This window comes from Macaca mulatta, chromosome 7 (genome assembly GCF_049350105.2).
Source record: "Macaca mulatta isolate MMU2019108-1 chromosome 7, T2T-MMU8v2.0, whole genome shotgun sequence".
Lineage (NCBI taxonomy): Eukaryota > Metazoa > Chordata > Mammalia > Primates > Cercopithecidae > Macaca > Macaca mulatta.
In genome coordinates this window covers 141,671,100-141,693,786 of record NC_133412.1, presented here as the reverse complement: position 1 = coordinate 141,693,786, position 22,687 = coordinate 141,671,100, and the positions used below count along the sequence as shown (strand labels likewise).

Genomic DNA, 22,687 nt, shown 5'->3' with positions numbered 1-22,687 from the left:
CAAAATTTACTTTTCTAAAAAAATCATTAACTTCCTCTACTAGTATTAAGTTGTTCATAGATTTGCTCATTATCTTTTTATGATTTTTTAATTCCAATTGTAGCTATCTTATAAATTATGTTCTCTTTTCAATTCTTAATATTATTTATTGCATTTTCTTTTTTTCTGGAGCAGCCCTGCTAGGGTTTTATCTATTTTACTAGTCATTTTGAATAATCAAATTCTGGATTTGTTCGTTCTTTTGTTGTTGTTTCTTTTCCATTAATTTCTGACAGTTTTATTTTTTTCTGCTTTTTTTCAGGCTTAATCTATTGTTCTCCTTGCTTCTAGATTTAAACACATCTTTTATTGAGTTTTAAAAACCAGATTCCACTGTGGTCAGAAAATATGTCTATAAGTTATCAATTCTTATAAATTTGTTGAGATCTTCCTTTGTGTGGCCTGTTATGTCAATTTATGTAAATGTTTAACATATTTTTGAAAAAGAACATATATTCTCTATTGTTGGACTTTGGTTTTTATTTGTTTTTGAGACAGGGTCTCGCTCTGTCACCCAGGTTGGAGGGCAGTGGCATGTCATCTTGTCTTACTGTAGCTTCAACCTCCCAGGCTCAAGCAATTCTCCCTCCTCAGCCTTCACAGTAGTCACCACATCTGGCTAATTTTTAAATTTTTTTTGTAGCGACAGGGTCCTCCTATCTTGTCTAGGCTGGTCTCAAACTCCTGAACTCAAGTGATTCTCCTGCCTCGGCCTCCCAAAGTGCTAGGATTATAAGTGTGAGTCACCATGCCTGGCCTATTGTTGGATTTTGAGTAAAGGATATATCAGTTTGTGGTTATATCTTTTATGTTTTTAATAAATTTCTGTAAAAATAAATTTAAATCTACCACAATTTTATATTTTTAAATTTTCTTAGTTTTTGCTTTACATGTTTTGAGTTTTAAGGTTATGTTTTTAGGGGCATATAGGTTCATGAATATTATATTTTCTTGTATCATTATATATCTCTCTATCCCTATTAATATATATTTCCCTACATTCCATTTGCCTTACTGTGACACCACCTTTCTTTTGGTTAGCATTTTCTGGTATGTCTTTTGTCATCTCTTCATTTCTAAGTTTCTGTGTGGTTTGGCTTAAGTAGGTCTTTTGAAAATAGCCTATAACTGAATACTTTAAAAATTCTAATCTGATATTCTCCAATTTTTAATAGATACATTTAATAAGCTTACATTTATTGGATCTTTGTATATTGTATACATTGTATACAATGTAATATTGTATCAAATATTACCATCATATTTGACTTACTTCTTCCATTTTATTTAGTTTTCTATTTATTTTCTTTCTTATCTTTTCTTAGGTTTTTTCTTCTTTCCTGTCTTCTTTCTTTTTTTGTCTTTCCTGTCTTCCCTTAGGTTGGTGAGGTTTTCTATATTCTGTTTTCTCCTTTGTTCGTTTAGAACCTATAGATTGACATTCTTTTCTATTCATAATTACCTTAAAGTTTTACCATACACATTTAATTATATATGTTTTAAAGTCTAAAATTTTCAATATCTTATCCTCCTCCCTGAACAAGGCAAGACTCTTAGCACACTTTACCCAGTAAATGCTCTTTCTACGAACATATTATCTCAACATATTACTTTTTAATTTAACTTTTATTTTAAACTCCAGATTTAGTTCTAGTCAGTTGAAGTAAGTCTATTTTAATTTATTTATTTCTGTGCCCACTATAGTTTCTTGATTTCTATGCCCTACCTTGAAACTGAGTTATTTCTTGATATAATACATCTTTTAATGGTTCTTTTAGTGAAGACTCAAGACTGATATAAACTTCATTTAAAAAAAAATCCTAAAACTGCCTTTCTTTTAAATCGGCTCTTGAAAGCTTGTGTAGGTTTAAAAGTCTAGATTTACAGGTGATTTTTTTCCCCCTTCAGATATTTGAAGATACTACTCCACTGTCTGCTAGAATCTATTGTTGTTAATAAGATGTCTATTATCAATGTAGCTATCATTCTTTTATAAATAACTCTCCTTTCTCCCTGGTAACTTTCTTTTTTTCTTTCATCTCTTTTTTTTTTTTTTTTTTTTTTTGAGACAGGGTCTTTCTCTGTTGCCCAGGCTGGAATGTAGTGGCACAATTATGGCTCACTGTAGCCTTGAACTTCTTGGCTCCAGCAATCCTCCCATATCAGCCCTTGAAGAAGCTGGGACTATAGGTGCATGCCATTATGCTTGGCATTTAAAAAAAAAATTTTTGTAGAGATGGGGTCTCGCCATGTTGCCCAGGCTAGTCTTGAACTCCTGGGCTCAAGAGATCCTCCTGCCTCTGTCTCCCAAAGTGCTGAGATTACAAGTGTGAGCCACTGTGCCCAGCCACAACTTTTAATACTATCATTTTTATCCTTGAGGTAGATAGGTTTACTATCTCATATGTATGTATAAAAATTGGAGCTTCTCAGTATATCTTCATGCCCTTAACTCTGACTTGGGCTACGTTTTGGTGGTTTCTTAAATACTATCTTCCTAGTCACTAATTTTCTCTTCATTTATTTCATGTCTAGAATTTATCCTAGCTGTATATTTTATCTTTTTAATTTGTTCTTTTTCATATTTGCCAATTCTTAATTCTGCCTGCTTTATTTCACAATATCCTTTTTTAAAGTAGATGTTATTTCTCTTTGAGTATTTAGACAAATTTAGTTTAAAGTTTTAGTCAGATTGTTCTGTTAATTTCTTTTGGACAAAATTAGTCTAACAAATGTTGATTTTGTCAACTGGGTTTCTTAGTGTTGAATATCTGCTTGGATACTAATTTTGAGAGTGAGGTCTTCTTTCTTCTTTCTCCTCATTTTCTTCTATCCTAGAGGTTTTGTAGAGGTCTCTGGTTCAGAATCAAGTGATGATTTAAGATCTTTCCCAGCCATAGTGTTACCGATCTCTCCCTGAGTAGTGAAAGCATCCTAGTTTCTGGTTGCTGGGCTGTGATTATTTCTCCTGCCTCCATAGGCCTACAGTTTCCTATAAGAAACAGTCTCAGACGTGATCATCAGCAGCTGTTTTTCAACATTCTTTCCTAGTAAGAAAGGTCCACCTTACAGATCATCTGAGGTCAAGAGTTCGAGACCAGCCTGGCCAACATGGTGAAACCCCATCTCTACCAAAAAATACAAAAATTAGCCCGGTGTGGTGACATGCGACTGTAGTCCTAGCTACTGGGGAGGCTGATGTGGGAGAATTGCTTGAACCAAGGAGGAGGAAGTTGCAGTGAGCCAAGATTGTGCCACTGCACTCCAGCCTGGTTGACACAGTGAGATCCTGTCTCAAAAACAAACAAACAAAAAGAAAGCCCCACTTCAGTGTTTCATTTTTAGAAGTGAGCCTAACCCCAGTAATCCATTGCACTTGAAGCAATTTTAGTCCTTCTCACCGCACAGGAGCCTCTAGCTGGGCTTCTGGATTTAGAACACAGCCAACCAGTGGCTTCAGCCTGGTTGACCATTTCAACTAATCTGTATTAGTTGAGAAAGAAAACCTGTATTTGATGAAACAGAATAGGGCCGTGAATTCCTTGGAGTTGGACGTAGCAGGGTTTCTTCTGCAGACTTACCACTTACTAGCTGGGAGATTGGGAGCAAGTTATCTAACTTGTTCCAGTCTTAGTTTTCTTATTCTTCAACTAGAAATGATAATACCTACCTCACAAAATTAATGAAATAACATTTAAAACTGTGTCTGACACCCAATAGATGCTCAAAGAACATATTAGAGTAAGTATTAAGTAACCATTTTAAAAGGGAAATAATTAGTTCTGAACAAATCTATATTTGCCAGGATTTTATTTTTTTCCACTAATTATGGACCTTGACTCAGAGCTTTCTCTTTCTTGCTCTTCATGCCACCCTCCTGACATTTACTGGTCGAGATGTTTAGTAATATGAATTTTAACAGGCTGTTCATGGGTTTTTACAAGAGATCAGATAAAGCTTCATTTACTTATGATTTATGTCCAACTTTTAAAGTGTACTTGAGGTAGTTTACAATGCAAGTCACATATGCAATAAGTTGGTTGAATAAAAAAGAGAAAATTAAACCATAGAGGAAGAAGGGAAAAAAATTATGCCCAAAATCTGAGTTAATTGTTACTGTAATTGAGCATTAAATTTGTTTAAGGCTTCCTGGCAGTAAAAGGCAAAGAAAGAGGAAATATGATGAATGACATCATTCTCAATGGCTGAAGTTTTTCTATGAAACAGTGTAGCAAGGTTATGATGGGCTAGAAACCATGCAGGGATTATGCTCCATTCAGGATGTATGGTACAGAAGAGTGGAAGGAATTCTTTACTGCCAGCCCTTTCTCATAGCTTTAGCAACAGGTTGGACGACTGTGGTTTTAGATGCAATCTTAGTGCAATCTGACTGGAGCCCGCAAACTGAGATGGAAGACTTTAAAATATATATAATGTTTTAAAATTTTGTAGTATTAAAAATACACATTTACTAAAGAAGATTTGGAAAATTTGGAAGAGTATAAAGAAGAAAACACAAATATCCTTACAATTCCACTGCTCAGAAATAATCATTGTTAATATTTAGTAAATTTCCTTCCAGGCTTCTTTCTACGCATACTGTATTAGCTGACTCGTTGCAGTTCTTTCTGGCTCTATGATTCTACAAATTAGGTGGCCTTTGGCCCAAGTGGTTGTTGTGTTTAATAATAAAAATAGCTACTGCTCATATATTGTATATCTGATGTGCTCCAGACACTCTATTGGTGCATTATGTAGTCCCAGTCCTTCCAAGACCAACAGGCACAAGGAAGTTTTCCCTATTTGCAGAGAGGTTATGTAATTTGTCTAAATCACATAGAGTGAAAGGAGCAGCAAAACACAAATCTGGGCGTGTCTGCGCAGCATATTCTCTTTCTCCTACAACGTGCAACTTCTCGGAGACCCAGGCGTGCCCCGATCCCTGCCACTTTGTTGTGACTCGTGGAAGTGGGAGTGCCAGAGTCTGACATCAGCTCAGTTGGTTCACGGGCCTCAAATGGCCAGCCCAGAAAAGAGAAGGAGCTCACTCCTCCCCTACTCTCTCTTTCCTTTTGTCCCCTTCCCCCACATGCCAGAGGTCAAGAAGCTAAACTGTCTAGGCCCCCAGGTTAGTTCAGGCAGCTGTTCAGATGGTTTTTATTTTGATAAAATATTGTAATTCAAATCTCTTTCATGGGGATTAAAGTTAAGAAAAAGTCAAGAAACCCAGTTCCATTGTTTTCAGTCCCAATAATACCAAAGAGCATGTAGGATTTTTTGTTTTGTTTTGTTTTTGTTTTGTTTTGGTCATCGTTATCATTGGGCTTTATAATTGAAACTTAGTGCGGATGTAACTTTTTTCTCTCCTGAGCTCCCCGTTCTGCCCAGAAACTTCTCTCTTCGGCAAGTCACAGACCCAAGAGTCTTGCAGCAGTCCCAAGCAGCCATTAAGAGTCACAGATTCAGGTTGCACTGTTGTCAGGGCAGGCTGGCCGCCGCACCCAGAAAGGGCAGCCTGTTGTGAGTGGCTTCTGTCCAATGCAAGCAGTGTCCCATGTGCCAGGGGCCACTCCTGGCTGAAAATGAGCTAGTCTTCTCCTCTCCCCTTTACCACTTTCGGGGACCTAAGAACTGAATCCAGAAGAACGAAGAGGCCTGAATGTTAGAGGCTCTTGGTGGGCCATGCAGTGCGCTGAGATCCTCTGAGCTGAGGTCTTCCATGCAGAGAGCTCTGCAGCAGTCTAGATGAATCAGGCTGGGTTGCCAGTGGATGTGAGTCAGCAATAAGATGCCCTCTCCCCACTACACTTGCATAACTCTAAACACAGGCTTTGTCTTCCCTAACAATCACTCATCTGGCTGTGACACACCAGAGCCTGCTTCCTGGAGGACATGTTCATGGGAAAAATATTTTAAAAGAGGGTGTCTACACCTGAGCTTCAGCACTGTGTGCAACGGTAATTCATCTCAATTGTTAGAAGTATAATACAGTCACATGTCGCTTAACGACACGTTCTGAGAAATATATCATTAGGTGGGTTTGTTGCTGTGCAAACATCATCCGGTATACTTACACAGCCTAGATGGTATAGTCTACTACACACCTAGGCTATATAGTCCTATATGTGGTCAGCTGTTGACCAAAACATTGTTATGTGGCACATGACTATATGTGGCAAACCATGAACAAGCTGGTTTTCCAAATGACTTGCCTCAAGATTTGGGACCCATTTAATAATAACAACAATATGAACAACAGCAACAACAACAATGGACACTTTTATAGCACTGAACATGACCCAGACAGTTCACTAAGCACTTGACATGTATTAACTCATATATTTTCCCCATTCTACATATAAGAAAACTGAGGCACAATGATCTTAACCAACGTTCCCAATGTCACAGAGGTAGTAAGAGCCTGAACCAGAGCCCCAGGAATTCCAGTTTCTTAACCCAGCTCAGAAGCTTGACTTGGATGTTCACGTGATGGAATGGTGGAGGACGGAAGAAAATTATAAATCACAAGTATTTCCCAGTTGATAACTTCTCAAATCCTAGGATGGCTCAGGTTGGCTCCTGGCGCTTGCCACGTCATGGTTCTATCATGCTAATTCTATATTCGGGAGCTCATAGAAGTTGTGGCTGGCTATCTGGAAGGGGAGAAAAATCCCCCAGACCCTGTGCTGGCTGGAAGTGTTTGGCATTTTGGGCGAATGAGGGTGTGAAAAGCAGCTTGTTGTAATGCTACAGGATGTCTGGACCACACTAAGGAGAGGCCCTGGCAACACTGCTAAGAAATGGAACATCACTCGTCAAGAAGAGACCCCATTGCAGGGAAACACTGATGGCTGAAGTGCTCACATGTAGATGGGGCTTAGCCAGGAGCACCATGAGAATTCCCAGATAGTCAGTGGGAAGATGCTAAGGTGATCACCATGGTTTTCACTTCCCAGCTCATGGGACAATGTCCTCCAGGTCCTATGACCTGGGGGTTGAAAACCATGATAACTTTGAATTACTTTCTTATTGCTGTTGTAACAAGTTACCACTGATGGAATGGCTTAAAGCAAGGAAAATGTATCTTATAATTCTGGAGGCCAAAAGTCGGACACGGGTCTCACTGGCCTAAAATTAAGACATCTGGAAGGCGATGTTCCTTTCTAGAGGCTCTAGAGGAACATCCATTTGCTTGCCTTTTCCAGCTTCTAGAGGTGGCCCTCAGTCCTTGGCTTATGGCCCCTTCCATCTCCAAAGCTGGCAATGGCCCATTGAGTCTTTCTTACATGGCTTTACTGACATTGTCTTTTCTGCCTCTCTCTTCCACATATTGGGACCCTTGTGATTATGCTGGGCCAAGGACAAACTTTCTATCCTAAAGTCAACTGATTAGCACTTTTTTGCTTCCTTAATTCTCCCTCACCATGTAACATATGCACAGGTTTAAAGGATCAGGACTTGGACATCTTTGGGAGGCCATTACTCTGCCTATCATAGGCCACAGATGGAAAGGGTGGAAACCCCTATCACGAACATTCTTGGTCCAGTTGAGGGCCTGCTAAGCAGCTGGTGATCTCTGCCACATCCTGGAGAGAAATCGTTGGAGACCTGCCTCAGAGAAAACACTGTAAATCACATAAATGGTTTTTAAAGAACTACAGATAAGTCCATCTTCTTGAGTCAAAAAACTCATTTCTGCTCCCTGTCAGAACCTAAAAAAGAACCATCTGTGGGGTCAAATCATTGACACAGGCAGCCTGAGATCCTTCTGAACAGTGACTACAAGGGACAGTTCATAGGAGAACGTGAGTGAACTCAGTTCTAAAATCTCAGAAGAACGCATCCAGAACATTCCTTCATCATGCATCTCGGATCTGTTAGGCACAACTTCAAAGACAGCTTGAGCCTGTGGGTATGTTTAGCCTCTGTGTGTCCCAGGGCAGCATGCGTAGAACTCACAATGTGCTTCTATTTCTTGGTCTTGAACCAACCGCTGTCAGGAGTGTGGAGGAGTAAGGCCCCTAATTTCAAGCCAGTCATGGTTTACTCTGTCCATAGATTTATCTTTCATATTCTGCTCTGGCCATCTCTCAGTTTTAGTCTGTTCAGCCTGAAATGGTTACATTTTTAAATTTTATGCATCTTTTTATCTTTTTTATTTTTAAACTTTTGACATGCGTAACTCATTTGAGGATCGTGACAGCAGCTCTCTCTGTCGGTTGGTCAGGAGCAGTGCAGACGCCATGTGTGCCCTTGGGAAGGTGGCTTCATCTCTGTCTCAATGTCCTTGCCTGCAATATGAGGATAATTATAGCACCTGCCACCTTGGGCTGAAGTAAGGAGTAAGTGAACCATGCAAAGCCCTTAGAACAGTGTCTGGTACTTGGTAAAGCTGTGATACACCATAGCTGTTATTATTATCAAAAGATTAAATAAGACATGAACCTCTTTCACTGTCACAGAACTGGCCATTTTGATGCCACCAGACCATTGATATTCACCCCATTTTGAGCATGACAGACACCTTCCTAAGCAATATGCTTCTTTGTTTTGCTTTATAGGAATACAGTTGACCCTTGAGTAACATGGACTTGAACTGCCTGGGTCTACTGATATGTAGATTTTTTTTTTCAACCAAACACAGATAGAAAATACAGCACTTGCAGGATACAAAACCTGTGTGTATGGAGGACAACTTTCCCTATGCCAAGGGAGAGTCCCCCACATATACCAAGAGGCATTCCCACAAATGCTTTTTCTTGTAGCAGAGGGTAGACATCAAAGCCCACTGTTGAGGGGGTAAATGACAGGCAGATGGAAAGCTGGGCACTTATGCCAGGGCCAGGAGAAAGCTCCTCTATCCAGCTTGGGTTAGGGATGTAAATAAGGTATAGTGGGTTCTCTTAGGGCTCTTTGGTGCTGGCTGTCTTCCTGATCCTCACCCAAACTCAAAAGGGAACCTCCCAGATAGTGCTACGTTGCCCTGACAGTCAATCAAATCCTATTAATCCAAAAGGCCACCCCAGACATCATGAACAGATCTTGGCCAAGTTCATTCTAATCCAGCTTCAACCCCCTCCATGCCCCAACTCCACTTTCCACTCTGTGCTTTGTGGCAGTGTTGAATGCCAGGGAACTGTCCTTGGGGACTGTAAAAAAAGGCTTCAGGCTTCCCATTCCACGGCAGAGCCACTTGCTGTCCTCTGCCCTCATGCCTGGTATCTGCTTTCCACTCTCATCACAGCCTGCCTCTGAACGGCCAGATTTTACCACCAAGCCTGGAAGAACTTCAGGGACCAAGAACCTTAACTCCAAATGGAACACAGGCCACAAATATTCCTCAAATATGTACCCAAAAACAAAAGGGTCCCTGGGGATTCACTTTATCTTACCAAGTTTCAGCTGAGGGGAAAACATTCTAATGGCAAGTAAGAAAAGCTGTCAGAGAACTGTTTTGTTCAACATCAAATGCATTCCAGGCCTTATCTAATCAGGGAGCCCTCTTCACAGCTGATGCAGAGGTTGCTCCTGCAAATTGTTCCTGAGTCAGGCAGAGGGGCCTTGATTTTAAATGCTACATAATGTTCTTTTGGCACGGGCAAAGTTGGTTGGCAGCTGGAGGTTTGGGGTGACCTCTGACCCTCTCCCACAGTTCCCCCCAAGTCCCACTGCACAAAACTAAGCCACGCTCAAATCCCAGGCTCTAATTGGCTCTGGTTTGTTTTGCTTTTCTCTTCTATCCAGAGCTTCAAAAGGCACTTCGATAATTGTTTGAGGCATGAAACAGGCAGGTTTCAGCTTTCCTAACTGGAATGGAGGTAATTACTGTCTTCCACACACGAGCCGGTACATGCTTCAAATCAGATGGCTCTGGGTTGTTTTAGAAAGTGTAGCTGGGCCTCTGAGCCAGGAGAGGGAGGATTATGGAGCCTTCCAGCGGCTCCATGCCAGAGAGGGAGGAATTCAGACATCCCAGAAACGGTGAGGGAAACTTCCATTTTTTTTTTTTTTTTTTCCAGTCTCTTCAATTCTGCCCAAGAGATTTGACCTGAAAAGATTATGCCTTCGACCTCATCCTAGAAATTCAGGTAGCAGTTTTCGGTTTTCTCCCTCAGGAGACAGTAGGTGACACCCTACATGACTCCCATCTTTTCTGTAATCAGCAACCAGGGCCTTGACCTGCGCTGTCCTCCTTTCCAGCCGCAGAAAGGTGTCAAACTGAGTAAGGTCTAGTAAGAGCTGCCTCAGAGAACCAGAACATGGATTTGCTTTTGTTCTCTCAGGACAGCAAACCCAAGCGGGGGCAGACTCAGGCTGACATCCCACTCACGAGGCCCTGAGTGTGGTTTGGGTGCAAGACCCTGCTTCAAATTTCAGCCTGCCAGCTGTGTGTCCACAGGCAGTTAATAAACATCTCTCATCCAGCCGCAGCCTCACCCAGAGGAGAAGAGTAACCGACCCAATCTTATAGGGTTGCTGTGAAGTCAGTTAACGTAGGATTGAAGTTTGCTGTGAAGTCACAGCGACCCTATGTTATGGTTAACTTCATTTAACATAGGGTTAACATAGGTTTAATATGAGGGGCTAACAATTACATATAAATGTTAGCTACTGTAATTGTCAGAGGCATGGCCACTGGTGCCTAAGGAACCATTCTGAGAATTCTGGAGGTTTTCAAGACTCTGGGGATTCAGAAATGGAGGAAGAAAAGAAGCTGCTGCAGGAACAGTGCGGGGAAGCTAGAAGGGAACAGGGTGGCAGCCCCAGCTCAAAAGGTCTCCCTCTCAAGGGCACCACGTGAAACGTCTAAGGTTGCCTGAAATTCCACAGATTAGAGATTTAGTTTTGCTTCTTTATGACAATACATCTCAAAGAGAACTGGCTGATTAAACATTATTCATACATCTGTGTGAACTGGTTTATTTGCTCTCTTCCTGATACCTACACACTTAGAAGCTCTGGGGAGCAAAGAGCCCGGGTCTGAGTTCGGGACTAGGAAAGGAACAGAAAGTAATAACTTAGAGTCACGAAGCACTGTCCAAGACATGGCCAGCTGTTCAGACTCTGAGAGCCCCAGTTCAATTCACTGGCTGGCCTGCAGACAGCCTGCCTGGCTCGTGAGAAGGGAGAAGTGGGGAGTCAGGTGTGTCCTGGAGGCCCTGCGTTGCTTTTCTGATGTTGGTACTTTCACGTTGCCCACTCATAAAATACCCTTTGCAAATGGCTTCTGGGACTCCCTCCTCTCTGGGAGTGCCTCCTTCGTGAGCTCTGCATATGGGTGGCCCAGAGAGCAGGCCCCAGCTGTTGCCTCTCCTCGGACATTCCATCCCTATGACCTCATCCAGGTGTGGGCTTGAATCACCTCTCCACTACCGACTCTCTTGATTTGGATATTCAGTCACCTACTTGACCGCCCTTTCAAGTACCTCAAACAGAACGCTCCGTGTCCCCTTACCCCTACCCCACGCCACCCAAAACAACCCAAACAAACACCCCATCAGCCTGGTCTCCATGGACATGTTCTTGATGCAGTCAACCCTTCAGGACTATTGACGTTTCTCTTTGTACCTTGTACTTTCCTTGCACAGCCCTTAGGACAATGTATAATCACTTATTTATTTTTATACTGACTTGTGTAATACCTGTTTCCTGATAGACTGTAAAATTCCTGAGAATGAGACCAGGTGGTTTGTCTCCTTTCTTCCACACCCTCCCTGGCACACAGTAGGTCCTCACTATGTATTTGTTGAATGGATAGTATTAAAGTGACGATGGGTCCTGGGGTGAGGAAGAGTTTCTGGGCACAAAGAAAGGCCGTGAAACCTGGCAAAAAATACATGAGCTCATATCTTGTTTTCCTGAAGGGCCATTTGGTTTCTTCCTCCTCCCATTTGATGAAGTTTTATGTTTAATTAAAGCCCTGAATAGTTAGAACAAATATATAGGAAATGATCACATGATCATGAACTTAGCAAACTGCTACAAGCTTAACTGTCTAATATGGGGAGTGCCTAAATGATATGCATCAATATGGTTGACTCTCAATTATCCATTCCAGTGCATAATCTAATAGCCAATAATCTAATAGTTCATAATTTACTTGCCTATCACCCCATAAGTTTTACATGTGGCTTTGGATTATGTTTCAGAATTTGCATCAGGATATAGAGGGCTCTGATGGTTTAGGAAATCATAGTACTTTGAGCGTATATGTCCTATGTCACTACCCCAGTTGCCCATTAAGGATTCTTCTGGGTTCCAACTGCATGTTGAAAAAATACTGCATTGTGCTTGGCAGGAAAGGGCATTGGTTTTTGTTTGTTTGTTTTGCTGTAAAATTGGGTCCAAACCCCAGCTCTTGAATTTACTAACCAGCTCTGTTTTCACACTACCTGTCCCCGTCTAAACCACTCCCTCAGGCAGGTGCAAAACAAATCGAAAGCAGAGTTAAGCTCCTTATGAACTTTCTGTTTTACATCTAGGCAAATAAACTTTCTCTCCTCTCCTTTTCTTCTCTTTTTCTTTCTGCCTTAAAAGACCCTCTCTTCCAGCTCAGTGGGATGAAGTCAACAAGGTCTTCGCTTTACAAAATCATGCCTTATTGTGAAAGCTCCTGATAATGTCTAGACAAATCTGAAGGAAAAATGCTGTGCTGGGCAATCTAATATGGAAAACTGACTCTGGGATTTCCCTGGCTCCACTGGCCCCACTATTGGTGCAAATGATGGTGACTTTCTCCACGTTGTACATACATCTGGGCATTTGCTCATGCTGTCTTGGGTCAAAGTCTCAAGTTGGAAAATGGGTTCATCCTGAGATCTAAGGCAGAACCAGTCGTGTTGTCAGTGGGTAGCTGAGACCCCAAAATTCCCACCTCTTTTTCCTGTCATGAAGTTTCTATCTCAAGGGAAAACAGCTGTCCATTCTTAGGCCAACTGGGACTGAAGCCAGCTGTTCCTTCCAGATGCCAAGAGTCAGATGCACACCCACTCTTTTCTCCTATTCCCTCAGGCTGAAGTCTCAAACTTTACTGAATTTATTAATAACCTTAGGGACTTGCTAAAAAGCATTTCCCCAGGCTCTACCTCCAGAGACTCTGATTCAGTTAATTCAGGTTGGCCAGGAAATCTGCATGTTAAATAACAACCCTCCTGCCCCACCTCATTTCTGATCTCTAGGAAATTCCTATGTAATTGGTCTGAGAATCATACTTTGAGTGACAGTAGCTACAGTGGAGGCATTGGTGTGCTGGTAAATATTTAACAACTGGCTCTGGAGGTGGAAAAGCCTGGTTTGTAGCTTGCTGATTTCTGTGGTACAAATATTCCCACCTTGGTCAACTCAAGCTACAAATAGGACATCATGATTGTGAAGTTGGGAAAAGGTTTGTGCAATCAGTTCTGATAAGCCCATAGTAACTGATTTCAGCATGCCCACTGGGTGGAAGTGGCCTCCAAATGCTGGTTCCTAGGCTCTGGCATAGAAGGGCCACTGTTCGGTCTAGAATGTCACATCCCCTATTTTTTTCCCCTAAATCCTTCGTTTTTTGAATGGTTTGTTTTGGTTACCGGCTCTCAGAGACCTTGAGGGGTTCCAAACCAGAGAGCAAGGAAGGGGAAGAGAAGGAGCTCCAGGAAAGAAAATGCAATTAGTGTAGGAAGTTGGCCTCAGCTACACTGCTAACCTTGTTCAACCCAGCTTTCAGCAGGGAAGGGGTTTCAAACACCTGTCCCTGCCTTCATTTGATAAGCTTTCTGGTCAACTCACATTAACCTGATCCTGCTGACCTGGAGAAGGATGAAAAGGCTGAGTGTCGGGGACCTGAGGGGATGAAAGGGGATGGGGGGGCGGCTGGGGGGGCTCATATGACCCGGGGTCGCCATCGGCTTAAGGCTTCCCCTTTGTCTCCCTGCTCTGGCCCCATGTTTGAAGGTTCTGGTGATTTCCTCCCGCCCCCGACTAGGCGAACAGATGTGGAAAGCTCTCCAGTTCCCAGGGCTCAGGACACAACTGCCTGTTGTTTCCCGCCTGCAGACCGGGGCCTGTAGTCACAGGCAGAACAGCTACGCAATCACTCGCCAAAGAGCTGAGCCCAGTCAGGTGTGGGGCGCAAGCCTACTCTGCCTTTTGGGAGTGAGAGGATGTGTAAGCCTAACTGAACAAGAATGGAAAACAACTGTGTCCCCGCCCTGTCTTGCTCTAAGTCCACTCTGTAGGAATTCAGAGGCACTTTAGCAGAGGCAATAACTTGAGCTCTTCCACGGCAGTACAGTGCTCACAGGTGCCACGGCCATTTGAACAAACGCGGCCTTCGGGGCCAGCTGCTTCTCTTGTCCCATGCTGCAGGCACTGCCAATGTGAGAACTTTGCCCACTTCTAGACTGGAGTTGAGGGAACCCTGCTACTCTAAAAAGGATGTTTTCCTCAGCCCCCTGAGCTTTCAGGGCTCACTGGATCAAGGCGGTAGAAGAGTTACAAAGGAAGGGGTGCAAGTGTTAGCTTCTTTATATATCTTATTTATTCAACACTGACAGTTTCAGAAATGGCTTAGAGCCTAGCTTCCTCACCACCATCCATATACCTTTGACAAGTGAGATAAATAAAACCACAAAAAATCCCCCTTAAATAAAACGCCTGTCTCATATCTAGTCCAGCTACAAGAATAAGCTGATATGTTTTCTAGTTTATGCAATAAATGGTGGTGATTACAATTTTGCCCAAAGACTTGGTACATATATGTCTTAGCATGTAGCACATTTACCTGTAAATGCTACCAGTAGTTGAATGGCAGCCATCTCCCTAAAGCACTGATTCTCCAAGTGAGGTCTGCAGTCCCCTGGGATCCCTGAGACCCTATTAGGGTGTCTGCAAGCTGAAAACTATTTTCATAATAATACCAAGATGTTATTTGCCTTCTTCACTGTGTTGACATCTGGGTAAAATTGCTGGCGCTGAACTATGCTGGCAATCATGGTATTCTTCACTGCTACAAACTTACAGGTGGAAAAAAATGCCAGTTTCACTGAAGAATGTCCTAAATTAGACATTAAAAATTATTAATTTTAGAAAATCTTGCCCAAAAGTGTACCCTTTCTTCCCTTCCCCCCTCTCCCTTCCCTTCCCTTCCCTTTGTGTGATGACTTGGAAACAAAGTATCAAGCATTTCCAGTGCATCCCGAAGTATGACAGTCATCTGGAGGAAAAGCACTTGTGTGAGTGTCCTGAGTTGTGATCTGCACTAGCCACTTTCATGGAACACAATGTTTACTCAAAAGGACCAAGTAACCATGGTTATTCAGATTTGGTTATTTGACAGGCATTTTCTCAAAAATGAAAAAACTGAGCTCATCACTTCAAGAAAGAAAATAATTGACAGTATTTTCTGCCAAAATAGAAGTATAAAGCAAAAATTAGAATTTTTTAAAACCTGCATCTGCCATAGTGAACTTAACACCTTCCCAACACTTATAGAGGTTTTTGATGAGATCAGTGATGATATTAACAAATAAGAACTTTTAGTTTTCATCATGAAATTCATCGAACTTAAAAAATCTGCATGACTTAGTGAAGCAATATTTTCCAAATGACCCATGCATAGTATTACAAAATCATGCATGAGCAAAAGATCTATTCAGAGTACAAGCCAGACAACTGAATTTTAACATAACTGAGCACAAAAAGTTCATTGATACAGTTTCAGATTCTACACTGCAACTAACCTTAGTAATCTACTATTGGTTGAGTTTTGGTATAATGTCAAACAAGAATATTCACAATTATCTGAAAAGACTATTAAAATATTCCTCCCTTTTCCAACAAAATATCTATGTGAGGCTGGGTTTCCTTCGCATACTTCAACCAAAACAACATTATCACAGCTGATTGAATGCAGAAGCCGATATGAGAATCCAGCTGTCTTCTATTAAGTCAGACAGTCAAGAGATTTGCAAAAATGTAAAACACTGTCACTCTTCTCACTTGGGTTTTTAAAAAAAGTTATTCTTATAATAAAATGTTGTTATTTTTAACATTTAAATGGATTAGTGAATATATGCATTTTAATAAATTACTAAATGTTAATTTATTCATTAACAATGAATATGTATTAAATGAACAAATATTATTTTTGGTTTTAGTTTTTAATATGGTAAATTATTTAATTATCTATTGCTGTATAGCAAAGTATCCTGAAACCTAGTGGCTTAAAACAACAAGAATCACTTGTTATCTCTGGTTGCTGTGGTTCAGGCATTCAGGAGTGGCTTGGCTAGGCAGTTCTGGCTAGGCAGTCTCTCAGGAGGTCGCAGTCATCTGAAGGCTTAACTGGGGCTGGAGGATCTGCCATCAAGATAGCTCATTTATAAGTCAGGCCAGTGTTGCTGGCTGTGGACAGGAGGCCTTGGTTCCTTCCTCTCCATGTAGGTCTTCCCCTGGGGTACTCAAAACACAGGATTGCTTTTTCTCCAGAGTGAACAATAGAGGCCAAGTGGGAACAAGTAGTCCCTTTTATAACCTAGCCCCTGAAATCACCTACCATCACTTCTGCCATTTTCTGTCACATAGACTAGCCCTGATTCAATTTGGGAAGAGACTACACAAGGGCATGAATACTAGGGGTAAGATTTTTGGAGGCTATTCTAGAAGATGGCTACCACAGGATCTATCAATAGATACAACCCACATAAACCAAGGCTCCTCAAGATCATCAGTCAACAACTGTTAAGCATATAAAGGAGTACTTATAGCCAAAATATTTTAAAGTTGCCAGCCTAAAGAAATGGGTCCAGCTTCCTGGCTGGGCGCGGTGGCTCACGCCTGTAATCCCAGCACTTTGGGAGACTGAGGCGGGCGGATCTCCTGAGGGTGGGAGTTCGAGACCAGTCTGGCCAACATGGTGAAACACTGTCTCTAATAAAAATACAAAAAATTAGCCAGGCATGGTGGCAGGTGCCTGTGGTCCCAGCTACTCGGGAGGCTGAGGCAGGAGAATGGCATGAACCTGGGAGGCAGAGCTTGCAGTGAGCTGAGATTGCACCACTGCACTCCAGCCTGGGCAACAGAGTGAGATTCCATCTCAAAAAAAAAAAAAAGAAGAACTAAAGAAAGTGGTCCAGCTGGGTGGCTCATACCCGTAATCCCATCACTTTGGAAGGCTGAGGTGGGATGATCACTTGAGGCCAGGAGTTTGAGACAAGCCTGGGCAACATAGCAAGACCCCATCTCTAAAAGAAAAGACAAAAAATAGCCAGGTATGGTGGTGCACACCTGTAGTCCTAGCTACTTGAGAGACTGAGGCTGAAAGATCGCTTAATCCCAGGAAGTTGAGGCTACAGTGAATTGTGATTGCACCACTGCACTCTAGCCTGGATGACAGAGGGAGGGAGACCCTGTCTTTCTAAAAAAAAAACAAAAGAAAGAAAGGAAGAAAAGAAATTATTGGTCCATATGTCTGAAATGTCTTTGCTGTCTATCTTTGTCCTGTTGTTCATAGTTATACCATCATTTAGGCAACTTCTTGCTCACTTACCCTCCACAAGCTTGGACACAGGTCCTTCTAGCTGTTTCTTCTGAACTTGACTTTACTGGAGACTCCATTATGAGTTTTAACACTCCCCATAACCTTTGTGTGATTTGTACATAGAAAATACCCCCAAAATTACAAATAAATTATTAAACTAAAGGAAAGGTTAGTAAGATTGCTGGGCATAAAATTAATATTTGAAAATAAATTATATTTCAGTAAGATACACGTAAGCACGTAAGAAATGTCTTTAGTATCACCTGCTCTCTGCAGCTCCCAGCCGCACCTCCCGGGGAGCAGAAGTTTTCTGGGCTAGGTCAGGCCCTCGCCTTACCGCTTTATAGAAGACAGGGAAGAAAATCACTCACTGTATGTAATTTTATTTAAGAGAGTGCAAGAATGTTGTGTTTGAGCCTTTCACTCTTTTTTCTTTGTATTTCTTTTGGAAAATGAAAGAAAACAGCCAGTGAGATAGGATCTCAGGTCTAGAATTCCTAGCAGGTAATTTGGGAGTTGAAAACAAATCTCCCCTGAAATGCATTAAGCAGGTGAAGGGGATTCCAGTTTCAACCCTTAAACCACACCTTATCCTGGCCTGGCAAATAACTTCCTCCCAGCCTCAGGCAAATCCCAACTTCCACCGCCAAATGCCTGCAGTTAATAAACGTTTAAACAACAACAAAAACCCCAAGTGGAAAATGGAAGACTGATTGGAGGCTGAGACACTAGAAGGGTTGCTTGGGAGCCCCTCTCTGAGAGCCCTGCCCACAGGAGGAACGTTTAGCCAGGGAAGCCGGGGCCTGCAGCTGGGGAACCCAAGGCATGCTGTCTTTCAGAGCAGAGCAGGGTAAATATCCGACTTGAGTCAAATGATTATTTTTCTTGATCAGATTTGTCCACTCATTTCATTAGAACTCCATACCACAAGCCATGGTCAAACCCTTCAGAATGGCCAAAATCTCCAGATTGCATTATTGGGCCACAGTGGTCCTGCTTCTTGCTAAGTGCTGCAAGACTGGAGTTTCCAAGCTCTGGTCTAGATAAGTCAGCTGAGGGTTGGTAAGGAAGTTCTCATGGGTCCAGAGAGAACTGAGAAAAACAAGGATCATGTTATGCTGTGGGAATGTCCTCCGCGGTACTTTTTATTCCCATTTTACATATCAGAAAACAGAGGCTCAGAGAGGTTGAATGACTCGCCACGCAGCTAGTCGGTAGCAGAGTGAGGATGGAGATTCACATGATCAATCATAGTGACTACCATTTGCTGAGCACCTGGAGTGAGACCGGCAGAGCACCGTGTGCTTTGTGCCTGTTAACTTGTTCAGTTCTCATGGATCGCTTCCTTTTTAAAGAAGTGAAACTGTTCAACAGAGCTTCCTGCCACGAGGGAAACCTTCTACATCTCGCTGTCCAATAGGTAGCCACAAGCCCCATGTTGCTATTGAGCCCTTGAAATATGGTAAGTGAAACTGAGGAACCAAATTTTTAAATTTTATTTCACTTAAATTGCTTTAAATGTAAACAGCCACATGTGGCTGGCAGCTACTGCACTGACCAGCACAGCTCTAGGAGGTTCAGTAGCTTTTCCAAAAGCCAGTGGAGTAATGAGGTGAGGGTTGTGTTGTGGGGTTGATTGAGCCCCAAATCCATGTGTTTCCCCTTTTCTCTCCGCACCCCTGTGAGGTAGCCTGCCTTTTCCAAAGCAAAAGACACTGGGAAGGAAACTGACCAGACAGTATACAGTCAGCCAAAAATAAAGCTGGACCCCCTAAATATGGGGTTTGTATTTGAGTCTGCTTCTTCCGAATGTGTCTGGAAGTCCCCACGGGTGGCAAAACAACCCAGATGGGGGCTTCAGACCCTGCACCAGTAACTTCCAGAGCTCACCATGGTCCATTTGGCTGAGGGTTCTATGACTCACAGGTTCCAACCCTACGATTTAAACAGCAGCATTTCCTTTTTCTGGGCTTAACACTAATTGGTAGAGGTAGTGAGCTCCCAGGCCCAGCCTCACCCTGTTGAGACATGTAGCTCTCAAAAGTTCCCACTGGAAGCACCACCCATGAGGTGCAGCTACCATTGCCATGTGTCTGAATGCCAATGTTTAACCCAAGCTGGCCCACTGTTGTTCCACAAGCCTCTCTATAGCCTCTGAATGTTCATCTTTGCTGCATCACTCCCATCCAAAACCTCCAAGGACATCCTGTGAGGCTCAGAACAAAATCCGAAGTCACCACTTCCATGGCTGGCCCCTGCCCACTGCTCTGACCTAATGTACTATAGTTGTCCCCTTTGTTTGCTCTACTCCAGTCCCTGGCTTCCTTACTGTTCCCCAAACACATCACACTTGTCCCTGTCCCAGGCCTTTGCACTTGCTATTCCTTCTGCTTGAAATGTTCTTTCTGGGTTGAACATTGCTTACTCTCTCTTCATCCAATCTCTGCTCAAATGTCACCTCTTCAGAGAGGTCTTCTTGACCCCACTGTGTGTAAAATAGTGCACCCCTCACTGCCATCTCTTACCTGGCTTACGTTTTTTCAAGGCATTTATCACTAGCATGTATATTTGTTGGTTTGTTTGCTTATTGTCACCCATACTAAGAAACAAGGTAAGAAGGAATAGTGTCCTTTTTTTTTTAACCTTGTATCTCCAGTTTCTAGAAGAGAGTGTGCCACATGGGTACTCACCGAATATTTGTTGAGGGAATAAATGAATGCATGGATGCATGACTGCTCACCTAGAGCGTGGGGGCCAGGGCAGAGGTGGGCTCAGGCTGTCTCACTCCACACAGACTCACACTTCCACGATTTGGATGCTGAACCATGAGAAACAAAGAGATTCGCTGGTTTAATTTCTTTTGCCCTGGGAAAGTTAAAGATCACAGATAATCCAGAACTCCGTGCCAAGTTCTCTGATTTATAATCGACGAATTATCCACACAGAGGTAAACAAGAGCAAAGGACTGACAAGCAAACTGTAGGAGGAGAATGATGAGAAACAGACGGAGAGACCCATGCAAGCTGCAGCCTCCAGCTAGCCTGGGTTCCCGCCAGCCCTCACTCAAATTTGGATCCAGAGAATCTCTGCTGATGTCTACTTCCAGATTGCTTTGGGCCACACTGCCAGGTGGCTGTTGGGAGCGGGGATCACTGCAAGTGGGGGCAGCCTAGGCAAGTCACCCCTTTACCTGACAGATATTTCACACTCATCTGAAAGGTACACCCAAAAGGGCAGGCATTTCCCAAAGATGCCCCAGGCTCACAAAAGTCACCAGACTTTCCCCAGACTGGGGAAAAACTCCTTTCCTCCTTTAATGTAGTCCACAGAAATGTGTCTCTTTTATTCCACTTCTAAAAACTTCAAAGAAACAAAATTAGCAGTGCCTACAAGCATCTGACACATAGGAGGTAGTAAAAACTGAATGAATGAATGAACGACAATATCAACCCAAAAGGGGAACAGTGGCCTTGTGAAGAATGGGATAGTCAAGAAAATCCTGGACTCCCTATGCCCCCTAGATCACTTTGGATATGCCCTGAGGCCTCAGTTTCCTTATCTGTAAAATGAAAGCCTGGTCTAGCTGAACTCCAATTTCCCTCCCAGCTCTGACACCCTCTAATTCTCTGAACACGCCTTCATAGCTTCTTTATTGTAGACTAGTTCTTACATGTGTCCTGCTGAGAGCAAGGTCTGCTGGTCTGGCCTTGTTTTTAAGCAGCAGAGGTTAATTAATAGCAATTCTCCCAGAATTTTTGTCATGTTTTCCATGCAAGAAGGTTCTGGAAGGTAGCCATCATCAAAATAGGAAGTAAAGCCAGGTTAGTGTTCCACTTATCAGATAATACTGGCTTAACCAAAATTCCTGTCACCCCCTATGGTGATTCTGGGAGCTTGACTAGATTTCAGAGGTTTCATATTCAAAGCAGTGAGAAATTATCTCTGAGGCTTGTGGGATTTGGTACCTGTTTCCCTTCTTTCCATGTCTCAGGGCTGTGGGTGCCAAGTGAAGGCTCCAGTAACCCTTCCAGCCTCAGAGGAGCGCTCTGTCCTATCCGCCATGGGAATGCCCGTGCTGGCCCGGATTGCTCCTCTGTCCACATCAGCATTTCACTTTATGCTGCCTGTAAATCTGACCATTTCTTCCACACCTAGAGGTGTCCCAAAGCACTAGTCCAGCAGAATTCAGACTCCTCTACCTTTCCCAACTCTACTCACAGCCTCAAGTCACCAGGAAGAGAAAGAGCACCTGACCGAGAGTGGGACCAGGATTCCAGACCGGCTTTAGAGGAGCATCTCTCTGGGCCTCAGTGTCCTTGGATGGGAGGGAGGTGGAGACTGGGTGTGGCTGCTTGTCCTGTCTCTTCCAGGTTGATGATTTTCCCTAGCCCAGAGCTGGAGCTGGCCCTTTTCCCCCAAGGAAGCCACGGTTTGTATGTTATGTAGCAGCTACAAATGCAGGGTCTTTTTTTTTTTTTCCTTTTCTTTTTAATGATCCTAGGTACTCTAGGAAGAGGCAAACATTTTTATGATCCCAGGAACCAAACAACATAATGAAAATCATGGCAACCATCAGCCCAATAAAACCCATGGCAAAAGCCAACACATTCTCAAACAGGACCCTGGGAATTTAAAGCTCTCAGAAGCCTTAAGTGGCTCAGGCCTTGCTGAAGGCCTTGGGACGGCAGCTGATGGCTGATGAAAGGATTTTAATGCGCCACTGAAATTCTCTTTTCCAAAATAACCACTTTGAAACCTGTTAATTACAGACACACAACCAGCCAGAGCCCCCCAACAGGACCCAGGGCTTCTACCAGGGAGAGCCGGGCTCCAGAGGCTGGCCGCTGCCTTGGCGCTCCATTCGCTTTGTGTTGGGTGACTTCGCTTCAGGAAGAGAATCCAAAGTAATGAAAACCACATGGCCACTCCCCCGCCCCCAGCCTCCTACGCTACCTCCCTTCCCTGGAGACAGAGGCCGGCTCAGTCTAATTTGGTCCAGTGTTTTTGTTTCCTAAAATCTGTCTTGGGCCCTGGACCATTAATAGGTTGCAGCTGATTTTAATCTACATGAATCAGAGACCTCGCTTCTTCAGTTTTAAGGAGATTACAAATTGTGTGTCCCACAAACTC

The 22,687-nt window shown here is 42.9% G+C and overlaps 1 protein-coding gene across 8 annotated transcripts in view; it reads right to left on the bottom strand.

The window, feature by feature from the left end:
- The window catches only part of RAD51B (RAD51 paralog B), an 851,179-nt gene that overhangs the window by 155,007 nt on the left and 673,485 nt on the right, over positions 1-22,687 (bottom strand). Inside the window, exon 13 of one of the 8 annotated variants that reach the window (XR_013396379.1) lies at positions 20,248-20,375. The exons of the other annotated variants lie outside the window; for them this stretch is intronic. The gene's annotated coding sequence lies outside the window, so the exon portion shown is untranslated. Of the gene's footprint in view, positions 1-20,247; positions 20,376-22,687 lie in introns of those variants that run through there. 8 annotated transcript variants of the gene reach the window in all.